Source organism: Lissotriton vulgaris, chromosome 4_1 (assembly GCF_964263255.1).
Source record: "Lissotriton vulgaris chromosome 4_1, aLisVul1.2, whole genome shotgun sequence".
Taxonomy (NCBI): domain Eukaryota; kingdom Metazoa; phylum Chordata; class Amphibia; order Caudata; family Salamandridae; genus Lissotriton; species Lissotriton vulgaris.
Genome location: NC_141691.1, coordinates 1,830,839,546 through 1,830,853,771, shown reverse-complemented (window position 1 = coordinate 1,830,853,771; position 14,226 = coordinate 1,830,839,546).

Genomic DNA, 14,226 nt, shown 5'->3' with positions numbered 1-14,226 from the left:
GTACGGGGCGGTAATAGATATTGATAATTGCTAGTTTCAATTTAGATGGAAAGGTGAGCAGAACAGTTTGGATATCTAGGGAGTGGGTATTCACATGGGTAGGATAGCAACCCACAATGGGAAGCTACCAATATAGACAGTCCACCCGACGGCCTTCCTCTCCCCCCTGTACTAGCAGGTATATTGTAAGTAGCAAAACCCACCCTTGCCCAATCATCTCTAGCCTATGTCTCCTGGAACAGGCAGACATCAAACTGGTCAACAAACACACCCCATTCGGGGTAAGATAACTTAGCCTTAATGCCTGCCAAGTTCCATGATAGAATCTTAAGATCTCCAAATTGCCTTGATGTTTCATCAAGGTGATTAAGAGCAATTTCAGATGACATTTGGGGGTTAGAGGAATTTAGAGCATCCATGGCAGAGTTAATGGGGGTAGTTGTTGCGCTAACTAATGGCAACATGAGAGATGAAGATACCCCTTCCCCCTCCCCAGGCGTAGTCCCATCAGATATATCCAATTGTGATTTCGCAACAGGCATGGATTACCCCTGGAGGTTCCCTGAATTTTTCATCACATTCCCTTCTTGTCTGTCCTTGCCACTCTCACCACAACTCATGGCTCCTGTAGTTATTAGTCAATCCACTTCTTCTAAAGGGCCGTACCGATTGGTAGCTGGCAAGTTATAGAACAGCAGCCTATTGGTGAAGTGGTTACGGGTCATCCGTTGTCCCTCCACCCTATGGTTATCATAACCTAAGAGCGACCTTTTTCCCTCCTGATCCACGTAGTTGTAATAAAAGTAATCAAGGGGGAGCATTTTCATTCCTTTGTTGGACTCATTAGAGGGAATTCTTTGATTTAGTAAGGAGCTTACTGTCTGGGCGTTTTAAAGATGATAATCACACAATCACCCATGATATTTCTCTTGTTGGGTCCCACCCAATCTACCCTCCTTACCATCAAAATATCCCCTGCCCTCTCATAGGGTAAGTGTCTGTGTGTTGCCAGCCAAAACAGGCTCTTATTCCTGAGATCCAGCTGTGACTCTCTCTGGGAGGCCTTTAGAGGTGGAACCCCTGTTAAAACCACCACTTAAGACAGTGATTGAGGGGGGAGATCTATTGTTGGCAACACAACATCACCCTCACCACTTGTTTCTGTGTTCCTTGCATCCTGTTTCTCCCCCTGTAATTCCAGGATTGACAGGGGAAGAGACCGATGGATAGATGCTTCCTGCCGCGTCAGGTGCTGGAGTCTGTAGACTATTTGTACACTGCGCATTTTCGGATTATGTGGGGAGCGGCTGTAAGTTATTATTAGAGCCTTGGGTGGCAGACTGTCTATTAATAGAGCTTGGTCTACTATTGCTCGTTTGGTTGTTAGTAGGGTTCCCAGGGCGTGAACTAGAACTATTAGATCTATTAGAAGGGCCCTCCCCCTTTAGGCTGTTATTGTTACCAGAAGTGGTGGGTTGTATCTGTCTTGCTAATACCATATCTGTTAGCAGTCTCAGTTGGTCAGTTAGCGGGGCGACCTCTTGCCTAATCAGATCAACAAATTGGGTCAAGAGGTCAGCAATCAGAGACTGGGCCCAAACTGGGTATTTAGGTGCAGTGTCCACAGGTGGAGTTGGCTCTGCTCCAAAATCCCAAACAATACACAACATTTCAAAGTCACGAAAACAACACCATAACATTGCCAAACCAATTTAGAAAAATAGAGAAAATGTAATGAGCAAGAAGACAGCACGATCATTAAAATTGGCCAATGGGAACCAGAGATGTGAAGTTTTAAATATTGTAAAAGAAAGAATGAAGCTGAATTGAAAACCACCTATTTGCGGTTGACTTGGACCTAGACCTGATTTCAGACAAACCACGATGATGCTGGGAGCCAGATATACTAAGTGAGTCATCCCACTCAAAGCTTTTACATTTCGAAGTACTTTTTGAAATGGAAGTAAGAATCCTTCAGCTGGGCAAGGTCCAAGGTTTAGGCTGATGAGGGTCCATAAAAGTCAGATACGTTGTGTCGAACTGCTACTAAAACCATTTTTTTGCATCAAAAGCAGAGTGAAGGACAAATCTGGATTTTGTAGTTGTGGAAGTCGCTTTATAGCCAGATAGATGTTCTGCCTCACCCAGTCCAATATTTTTCATTTTGGCTTAGTCACTTTTTCTGTTCCCAAAGTTTTTCAGTGGGCAAGGTTGAAAGCTGTAGCAACAGAGAGCTCCACAAAGCCAGATGCCTTTACCACAGCATCTGCTGAATCTGTTTGCAGCATGGCAATAGCTTCAAAACTGATCTTCTGCCAGTCCTCCACAGGTGCAAAAAATTACCTAGGTCATATTTTACTTTGACTGCTTGGAAAGTTCCTTCTGCTTAGTCTTAAATCTCGTAGCACCTCAGGACAGGCTTCTAGACTCCCTTTCTCAAACAAGCCAGGTTTTCACAGTTCTCACAGGTCTGTTGGAGTCAGGAGCCTCTCTGCTTTTTTGTCCCTAAAGCAGGCAAACAGATTATCAATCATTTGACACTTGGCCATCAGTTGCAGTCCCTAGTTTCGAGTACGAGTCTAGAAAACTTGAGTCCTCATCTTCCAACAGACATCAGGAGTCAAAGGTCTTCCTTCTTTCAGCAAAGCCTTCTTCTTCAGATGGAGTCATCTCAGGTCCAGGAATATTCTTAGAAAACTAGTAGCACAATATTTATTAAGTGTGAGCGCAAAATCCGTTCCGCTCGCAGATTTTATGGATTTTGTTAAGTCCGCAATCCGCGAACTCCCGCGAATTTGCCGAAAATCCGCAAATCCGTGAGCGTCGGATTTGGGGGGGGAAAGTTCAAGCCTTCAAGCTTGAAGTTGTTGTAACTATTTTAGGATGGCGCCGGCAAGCCGCCTTCGGGGCGATTGCATAGTAACACACACATGGTCGCTGGAACTAGTTGAAGCTCAAATTCAGTGACTCATTCATCAGCCCATAAACAATCGTGAGCGACGTCGAGGCTGGGCAGGTGTGCCTTCTTCCCAAATCTACCGTCGAAAATCAGCTGTGATGCGGGATAGAGGCCTTTGTATCCTTCACTTTCATGAGCGCAATCCTCGTGCTGTTCCTGTGACCAGGAGCTTCTTTCTCTTCATCTGCTGCTCTGATCGGTCTCTGACCATTTATACACACAAGAGGCACTTGAAGATCCCCCATTTAAAAAATCCGCAAAATCCGCGTATTCGCAAATTCGTGGATTTTGCGGATCCGCGAATACGCAAATCCACAAATCCGCCCATGCTTAATATTTATCCTGTTCATTAGTCAGGAATTTACAAAGATATGCCACCCAATCATAACTATATACCCATGATCCTTCCTCTCCGTTAAAGCTCTTTACTGTAACTTGTCCTGATGATACCCATTTCAATATTGCAGAATGCATTGTCATTTGAGATGTCATCAGTGATGTCACTGACCATGTCATAAGTGATTCAATATGTAACATCATCAGCAGTGCATTGCAGGGGCGCAAGTTATAGTTAGATCAGCTAACTTCAACTGCTTAATTTCTATTGTTTTGTATTTGTGAAATGTCAGTCGAACTAAAACGTCTCTGAAACCTGTGTTTTTTTCAGTGAATTTATAAGGTATTTTAAATGGAAATTGCAAACTATAACGTCTCTGAAACCTGTGGTTTTTTTCACTGAATTTTCAAGGCTTTGTAAATGGTTATTCCTAACTATAAAGCCCCTGAAAACTGTGTTTTTTCAGTGTATATATATATATATGTATATATATCGGCATTCCCTCATCACCTCCAGTCCTGGTGAAATGAGGAAGGCGGACCACAAGGTACTTGGCAGAAAGATGTTTATTCCAGTTTTTTCGCTCTGCTGCGATGCGTTTCAAGCACAGCCGTGCTCTTGCTCACACCATATGAGTCACCCCATGGCATATATTGGAATAATGAAAATGTTCAGAAATGAAGAAAATGTTCAGAAATGAAGAAACTACTTTATCTCCCAACAAAGGTAAACATATCAATGTTTCTTGTTACAACCAAAGAATACCGTTTTCATTATTAATGCTTGAGAAGTGACATTGCTTAACATAAGAATTCATATCCATAATCTCTTCCACATAATGCAGGACAGGAAGGCACAATCACAAAGTAATTGGTGTCGGGGGCAATCAGCTTGTTAGTTGATTGACTAATAGATTTTGTAGTTTGCATTTTATTCTCGAAATTCCCCAGTTCATTAGATAGACCCAAAGAGTGCATGTGAGTAGCTGTGTGACTATGTGCATCTATGTGTGAGTGGCTGTATGAGTGTGTGAGTGGGTGTGTGAGTGACTGTGTGGGTGAGAAAGTAGTTGTGTGAGTATGGGTGAGTGACTGGCTGTGTAAGTACCTGTACTGTGAGGTACTAGGTGTGTGAATGGCTCTATTGGTGAGTGAGTGGCTGTGTGAGTGGATGTATGAATGGATAAGTGGCTGTGTGAGTAGCTGAATTGGAGAGTAAGTAATTCTGTGAGTAGCTGTATGGGAAAGTGAGTGGTTGTGTCAGTGGCTGTATTGGTGAGTTAGTAGTTGTATGAGTGAGTGAGTGGTTGTGTGACTACATGTATCAGTGTGTGAGCAACGGTGTTAGTGGCTGTATGCGTGTTTCAGTGCATGTGTGAGTGGCTCTATGAGTGCATGGGTGCGTGCGTGGCTGTATGGGTGAGTGACTGGTTCTGTGAGTAACAGTATAGGAGCGTGATTATGTGTGTGAGTTGCTCTATGGATGAGTGAGTGGATTTGTGAGTAGTTGTATGAGCCTGTGAATGCGTATCTGAGTGGTTGTTTGGGTGTTTGAGTGGCTATATAAGATAATGTATGGGGGTGTGAGTAGGTGTGTAAGTGCTTCTGTGGCTTTTTGTCATAAGTAATGTAATCAGTTATGTCATTTGAGATGTCATTAGTAAAGTTATCAGTGATGTCAGTGACCATGTCATGAGTGTTGTAATATTTGAGGTCATAAGTAGTGCCTTGTTGGGGAGTAAGTCTATGGTTTTGTACGCGTGAAATCTAAGCCTAACTATAATGTCCCTGTAAAATTTGTTTTTTTCAATGAATTTCAAGTTTTTTCAAATACTATTTCTAAAGTATTACGGGGCACATGCATCAAGGTAATCATTAGTGTTTACCAAAGAGCGAATTTTGAGGATTCTCTATTTGGTAATCGCAAATGCCAATGCATGAAGGATTTGCAATTAATCTTGCAAATCCTTAACATTCCCTAATTCCGATTCGCAATTTGCGAATCACTATAAGGGAATGTATTCCTATTAATTTGCAATTTGTGATTACCAAATTGGTAATCGCAATTTGTGAATGCAAATCCAAGGGGAAATGGGGGTCTGAGGCCCCCTTGAGGTACCCCCCAAAAAAGGCAAGTATGCACATATTTAGCACATATAGACATAGAGCAATACATTTATTTTTATTTTTTGCATTTTCCAATGTATGCACAAATTACTATCAACTTGAAGTTGATGGTAATTAGGGTTTCCTACATGCAGTCGCAGTTAGGAAATGATATATGCATTTCAAATAGGGAATCGCACATTGCGATTTCCTAAATGCAATCGCAACTTAGGTAATCACAAAAATTTGTGGTTACCTATCTTGTGAATGCAAAAAGGAACATGCATCGGAAAAGGCATTTATCCAGTTGCCAACGGGCCGATTCGCAGATTTTGCGACTGGTAAAATGCTTGATGCATGTGCCCCTATGTCCCTCTAATGTTCATTTTTTTTATTTGTGGGGTTTATTTTCAACGCTTAAGGGCAAAATAGAATGTTGGTCGTAGGCTTTCCGACCGACATCCCTGGTTTGACTTCCGACCGTAGTATTACAATTCCGGCGGTTGGAATTCAGACCGGCTGGTCACTCTGGCTGACTTTGGATGAGCTTGAGTAGCCCTCGACCAGTGGGAAGGGCCACTTAATCCAGTGAGAAAGGCATTTCCGCCTTCGGGATTATGATGGCATTTTCCGAGAGCAAATCCATGACGGCCTTTCTGACATAGAGCTGCTGTCGAAAAGTGTCTTTGGGGGCACCTAGCAGGACCCCCTTCCACCTGGCCCTCCGGTTGTGGGCTTGGACCTATAAATCCCTGCACCGTGAAACAGGCACATAGTTCAGGGATTTACACAGGCTCCCATTTCTCTATGGGAGCTTGTGCTACAGCTGGTTTACGACCGCAGCACAAGCTTCCATAGAGAAATGGGGTATGTGACTGCACCATGTGTGGTCGCATTGTAATTGTGGTGTCGGGACCGCCAAACGAAGATCGTCAATCCTGAGACCACAACGTTGTCCGCCCGACATCAGAATCTCGCCCTAAGTGTATTACATTTGATTTTTTATTTAATTTTTTTGTACTCTAGACATACTTAATTTTTTATAAATACACTTATACATTTAAGATGAAAATTATCCCATATGTAGTTAATACAAAGTTTATGACATTTTTAAAAAAATTAAACACATTATATTTAAAAAAAATATTTTTGGGGTGCAGCGATACCTTCACGGGTCTGTAAACATGATGTATTTTAATCGCAATCACACTATCAGAATGAATCCAAAAGTCTAAATCCATGGATTCACCAAATATTTTATAGATCACTGCAAATATGTACACACTTCCATTGTCATAAATCACATTAGTGTGAACATATTAAATATATATAGACTACATTATGTCTGTTTCCACCAAAGTTACCTATTTTGTAACTTTTGCGAATCTGCAAATGTATGACCAGATACACAAATTCACATACAAGCACACCCAGACCTTGTCTTCTGATTGAATATTTTAAGGCCCCACCCTTGCACATGGAAAATCACACCCAAAAGCAGCTACTTCTCCAGTGCAGTCTCTAGGAGGATTGGATTGACAACCAGTGGTGATATTCTTTTACAGAATAGTTGAAGCTCCATCATTTGTCCAAGATAAGCATCCACAATCTCTTGAGGATAGTCTGTATTTAAGAGAGAAATGGGTCTATAAGACCCACAGTTCGATGGATTCTTTCCTGTTTTCAGGATCAATGAGATAGTGGCTTCTCCCCATGAAACAGGAGGTCTGGCACCTTCAGATAGTATCTTGTTAAAAAGTGCTGTCACGTTCGGGATTATTGCCTCCCCCAGAGATCTATACAGTTCCGCTGGGAGTCCATCGGGCCCTGCAGCCTCTCCACCCTTGCAGGCTGAGATACATCTAGCTCCAGATTTTCTCACTGGGAGGAGTTTAGGGAGATAAGCTTACTCCCACTCAACCACTCCCTAGCACGGGTTCTATCCACTACATTTTCTTCTTCCTATAGCTCCAGAAAAAAGGCTTCTCCAATCTCTTCATTAGTGGATACCTAGGTGGTGTTATCCTCGCTGTCAATTTGCTTAATCACATTTTGTGTCCTATCAGCCTTGGCTTTCCATGCTAAGAGTTTGCTGGCCCCCTCCCCGTATTCAATATGGGAAAGCTTACTGGCCTCTCACCTTTTTGTGACCCTCATCTGGATAATAGAGTCTAATTGATCCTTCAGGGTCTCTAATTTCACCAGGTGCTCTAGGCGCTTTGCGAGGACAGTCTCCCTGCTTAACTCAGCTCCACAGCCTTCATCTCAGGCTCCATATGCGCCACCTCCTACCTATATTGCCTGTTCTTATAACATACTATAAAGTCTTTACAAGGATCCTGGCAGATAGACTGCAAGCAGTGGCGGGGAGATTGTTGCATCTCGATCAGAAGGGTTTTGTGAGAGGCAGGAACCTATTCGATCTTACTTATGATTTTATCAGTGCTGTTGACTTGGCTTCCACCTTTCACACTACCTCTTGCAGCAATGACACTAGATACCACCAAGCCTTTGATAGGGTCATTTGGAGATATCTCTCTGCAGTAATGGAAAAGTTCAATTTTGAGGAGAAATTCTGTTGAGTTGTTCAGCTTATATATGGTGATCCCTCGGCAATATTCCTAGATAATGGCAAATTGACCAACCCTTTTAAGATCATCAGATGATCTAGACAGGGCTCCCCTTTCTCCCCGCTCCTCATCGACCTGTACATTGAGCCCTTCAATGACTCAATGCGTCGGGCATTGCATGATTCAAGTTTGGAGCATGGGAGAGGAAGATAGCCCTGTAAACGGATCACGTTTTGATCCTTTCATCCGATCTGGAGTTGTCCTTTTCTCAGGTAATTAGGTTGGCACAAAACTTTGGGCAGGTTTCCGGGTACGAGGTTAATAAAGGGAAAACGGAAAATATGTTGTGGAACCTGCCAGAGTGCCGGCACCAGACTAAGAGTGATATAAGATATCTGGGGGTCAGGACTGTCCAGAATATAAATAGGATCACAGGGACTAGCCTTGCAAACGTCTCTAGGGAATGCCGGAAACTTATGAAATCTTGGGCCCATCTCCCATTGACTATTTTGGGCAGGATCAATTATATCAAATTAGTTATATTACCAAAAATCCGGTCTGGTGGCTCAGTGGACTAATGCGTCTACTGCAGGGGCCTGTGTTCGACCTCATGGTCACAGGTTCAAATCCCGGCGGGTCCACTCAGCCTTTCATCCATTTGGGGTCGATAAAATGAGTACCATTGAGTTGGGTAACAACAAACATCTGTTATTTCAGCGCCAAGATGCCCGTAGTGGTGAACGTGCGCTTTACAAATACTCATGTTATGTTAAAAATTACTTTTCTTTTTAAAACTATTCCTTTACATTTTGAAAAACAGGCGATCGATAAATTTCAGCAAGCAATCAATTCATTTGTATGGGCTTACAGGGCCACAAGGATAGCTTGGAAGAAGCTAAGGCACAGGAGGGAGAAAGGGGGCCTTACACTCCCCGACCTTCAGTACTACACCTGGGCTTTTCAGTTATCGCACTCAAGATTGCTGTTGAAATCACCAGATCACTTAGAGAGGGGTGTCATGTTTTCCACCATGCTAAAGGGAGTGGAGCTGTCACTTGAGGGGTTTCATTTTAAATATGGTGATCAAACGTTTTTCAAGAAGATCAGGCTGAAAGTTCTCCTGGGAATGGGTCACACATGGGCTAGAATTAAGCAATGCACTGTCCTAAATCACTTCTCAAGTTTGACTACTCTGTGGGACTCTCCATGGGCTCCAGACTGTCTGAAAGACAAATTAGCTACACCACTCAGAACAGCACAGTTTAGGTGTGGAGGGATTTGTCTTTTTACAGTTTACTTCTATCATGGTCGTTACTTCGCAATAGGCTAGAGGAGGGCATGTCTAAGATTAAGTATCTACAGTTGCAGAGTTGGTCCCAGAATCTTAAAAAACCTTTAGATATAGGGAACACTCTAGAGGAGCAACTAGTATTGAAGTCGGTGGGCAGCAAAGAGGTCTCTTTCTTTTATTGGTCCATAGAGGAAGCCATTGATGCCAAATAACTGTAGGGAGCTCCCGTGCCAGATGAACACTGGGAAGACTTGTGGCAAACTTCCTTCACCGCCATGATTGTTACTGTAAAACCAGCCTGGCTTAGGAGGAATCACTACTTTATTACCCACAGGGCCTATTTATCTCCTTCAAGACTGTCTAAAATATCGAAAGGCCCCCCCAGTCAGCTGAAAGAAGTGTGATCTAGTAAATGCCTCAGAAATACATATGTTTAAGGATTGTCCAGTGATTACCGAATAATGGGGGAAAGTTGGGGCAATTCTAACTGACATCATGGGATCCCCAGTCCAAATTTCTCTCGCCTTGATCATCTTTGGCATAGCTAGTGAAGTTACAAGCCCTACTAGGGGGTTTCTATGATATGCAATATTGCTGACTAGGAGAGAAATTTACAGGAGATGGGTAGAGGTTACACCCCCTACTCATTCAGAAAGAGCTGTCTTCTCTCCAAGACTGATCTGCGTAGATTGCAGAATAGTAAGAAGAGAGCAATATGGATTTTTTGTTAAATTGGTCCCAGGGCTAGTATTTGGGCGAGTTTAATTTAGGGCTTTAAGTTGTTATGTTAGCACGTTGGAAAACAATTTTTTGGATTCTATGATTATGCCGCTCTGGAAACTCTCTGACTGTGTTGGGCCATTCTCCCCAGCTTCCACACCTCGCGGGCCAACATTAACAGTCTTCGGCTACAACCCAACAGAAGGGAGTGGGACCACCCCTTTTCAGAAAGGGGCCAGCGACATTTTGTGTGATTGTTTGTACACTGGTGGGCGGGTGTTGTCCCCGGTTTCCATTTCAATTGCCTACGTATCCTTAAAACAGAGCAACGGTAATGACATCCTACTTTTTGTTGACTAGGGTCTGAAGCGAATGAGGATTTAAAAAGCCAAAAAAAAAGATGTGAGCTCTTGATAAAACACCTGCAGATATAGCAATTCTTAAAGAACCAGATAATTCTATGACTGATTAAGAGAAAGCACAGGACAAAGGGAATGCCAATACACCCGAACAAGCCTCACATTGCCCTGAATTTGCTAGAAAAGGGGCCTTGCACATCCATAATTTACTAGTCAGTCCCTCAGCAACCACCAGAGAAAAGAAAGCTAGCTAGTCCCACCTGGCTGACCTACAATAAGGTGAACCTACATACTTGATTTGCCTGTAATTACAAAGATTGTTTGGATTAAACAGGAACACATAATCTGTCAAACCTCACAAAGTACTATAGCCATAATTAGTCGGTGTTAGACCTGTCAAAGTTTAGGTGGTCTCCTAAAAACATTTTGCTTCCCTCTTCCATTATTGTTGATCTTGTGTTTGCTGGCTGTAGGACTCTGTGCTCTTTAACACTGCTAACCAGTGCTAAAGTGCATGTTCTCACTCCTTAAACATGGTAACATTCTCTTATACCAAATTGGCATATTTAATTTACTTAAAGGTCCCTGGTAAAGTGGTGCTATTTATACATAGTGCTTGCAAATTAAATGCTACTAGTGGACCTGCAACACTGATTGTGCCACCCACTAAAGTAGCTCTTACAAACATGTCTCAGGCCTGCCATTGCAGCCTGTGTGTGCAGTTTTAAATGACTGATTCAACTTGACAAAATAAATCTTTTGTCTTGGCCAAAGTTTCCTTTTTAATAAATACAGTTGACCCCTAGGGTAAGACTTGGGCAGCCCAGCTGGCAGGGTGTGGTGTATTTAAAAAGTGGGAGATGTTATTTTAAGTTTACATGTCCTGATGATGAAGAACGTTTAAATTTATTTTTCACTATTGCAATGCCAACCTCTCCTATAGGATAACATTAGAGTTACCTTACTATATTTATTACGCTGTAACTTCCAAATGGGAACAAGTAAACAGTTCATGTTTCGAGTCTTTAGAATTTCAATGAAAAATCCCCCTTTACAGTGAAGTCAGATTTTTGATTATAATATTGAAAATGCCACTTTTAGAAAGTTGTTGTTTTCCTGCTTTTGCCATTTGGTGCTTGCAGCTTGTCTCTGAGTCACGTGACTGGATATAGTTGGGTTTTTGTATTCCTTATAGACAGCCACACAATAGAAAGCCTAGGTGTGCCTAGATTTGCCATCACTGGCAGGATGGGAGGGCGGAGTTGGGCACATCCCTACTTGCACTTGAATAGGCTGTGTCCTACATCCACACAAAGGGCAGCATATCCCCTGTAGTTAGTCTGGAGCCAGGTCAAGGGATGCAGGATACCGGCACACTTCAGGGGGAAACCTCTAGAAGCTTCTGCCACTTCACCGAGGGCACCAGGTATAAATATTGGACTTCAGACACCAACTCCTGAGTGCACTCTTGTACCTGTGCATACTACAGATGACGGACTGCTGTGTTGCTGCCCTGCTACACTTCTGCTCTGCTGCCTGCTACCCTTCTTGCTCAGAAAGGATATTGAACCTGCAACCTTCCTCCCATGCTGAAGTGTCTTTAAGGGTCAGCCAGCTGACATGCTGTTCTGACCATAACAATCTCTACAAACTCCCTGTAACTGCACAGCTGACCTGCTGCGTAGACCTGGCTGAGCTCTTCTGGCATCTGCTTGAATGAGTTTCTGACCCCTGAATGGTGCCCCTCAGGCCCCGGACCCTTGGTGTTGCTCAGTTGGGCTCCCATAAAGTTTGTGGGCTCTTTGCAAATGCAAACGGGCCAGTTCAGTGGACTGGCAAGGTAGCACTTTCAGCTTGACTAACGTGGTTACTGTATCAGGCTTGCGCTCTATTGTAGTCTGAGCTTGTAACGTCTCCCAGTCTCTCACAACCTCGCTTTTTGGTGCTATTTTCACCTATATTTGTAAAACTGCATATCTCCGGTTTTACTCTATTTTTTTAAATTGATGTAGGATTTTTCTTGTGTGTGTTTTCTCTTTATTACTGTTTTAAGTGCTGCATAAATACTTTACACATTGTCTCTATGTTAAGCCTGACAGTTCTGTGCCAAGTTACCAGAGGGTACATTGGGGTATTTTGATTTAATTTCAGGTACTTCCTCCTACTTGTTGAGTGATGCTCACGAATGTGACATAACGTAAAAACTATAAGAGAGTTAAAATAATTCCTTTAGGGACATTTGTATTGTGTTATTAAGTTACCAGAGGGATCAGCATAGGTTAATTTGGGGTTTGCATGTGACTTCACCCTGACAAGAACTGTGGTTGCTGCTTAAAAAGGGTTTCACCCGCCTCAACCAGAACCCAATTTCTTAAAGGCAGTAATACAAAGCAAGAACTGCCATAAAGAAGATAATGAGAAACAATCTCTGGCACAACTTCTGCAAGACAAACAAAGACAAAACCTAGACATAAAACACCTACCTATGGACCCTTGCATACATGTACTATTTATAAAGTGGGGGGAATGTGTGGGCCTCATTTAGAGCTTGGCCGACATGGTACTTCACTGTAAATGTATGCTGTTGACCACAGTTGCTCCATTGTTTCCACTGGCTTTGGCAGTGTGAACTATTGACTGACCATTGGTCAAAGTACATCAGACTGTCTGCCCTATTTAGGTTGGATATTTCAGCATATGTGTGTTTGAGACTTGTCAGGAAATGCCTTTCAGTCCCAAACTGTGAAACAAATAAGTCACTCCTACGCACTGGAAGATAACTCCCAGTATGTCATGGACATTTGTTTTTTGTTTTTCAAAAACGAAACAATTCCCACTTTGAACATGGTGACCACACAGCAAATATTCAAAGTCTTCAGTAGACCCATCACAGCAGAGATTTCTAAATATACCAGAGAAACTGAGCACCTCCCACCTGACCTGTAAAATGGAGTGCAGCAGAAACGTCTTTAAATGAGGTCCTAAGTCCTTTCAGACAATTAACTACTCAGATGGAAAGAAAGTGGGTGTAAATAGGTAAATCACTGATGCTATCTCTAACTGAATTCAATTGAGTGCAAAGCAAATAAAAAGGAACAAGAGGAATGCATAGGAATACCAGGGAAGAGAAGGTTTCCAAAAGGGCATAGCTTGAGGGTTTCCAAAAAGAGAAAATAGCCATGAGACATACAAGTGTGATATGTAGCAAGCCACAATATACATGTGTTCTTGATGATATTTACTCCGTAAAATAACTACCTGGGACTAGTTTGCACCTTTTATAATATTCCTATTGCAAATCAGACCCTTAGAATTCGTTTTCATGATAGTATTTAGGTGAAAAGTTTCAATAAGCATGCCGTTTGTTTTTTTTGTTTTTGTTTTTGTGATAGAGCTCCACCATTATTGACATATTCAAATGTGCTATAAAGAATTGCTGGTTTTCAGGGTCACCTTAAGGAGCCAATAGAAAAGGTGCAAACATATTTTAGCCACAATGTAAATCTTTTCCCATGGTAGTTTCTTCCTCTGAACAGTACTGATCTCCTGATTTTGATATGATGAACCATCTTGGACAGAAACAATTTTCTGCAATGATTTCCTCGTGGAAATTATGGTAAGTTACCCAGAAGCTGAAATGAGCACACATTTCCTATGAATTGACAAATATCTTCCTTATCAATGCAAGCAAAAGGTCTGATGTGATGGGTGAAACAATTTCTTCCAGAAACAGCAGCGGTCTGTCGGGTGTTTTCCTGTGTTCTACGATCACCACAAAGTTCTAACTGACAACTAAACTTCTAGCAGTCTGTATTGATAACAAAATAGATACTGTGTTGCTGGAATAGGAGCTATTGAATGAATTAGAAGCATTTCTGTTGCTTA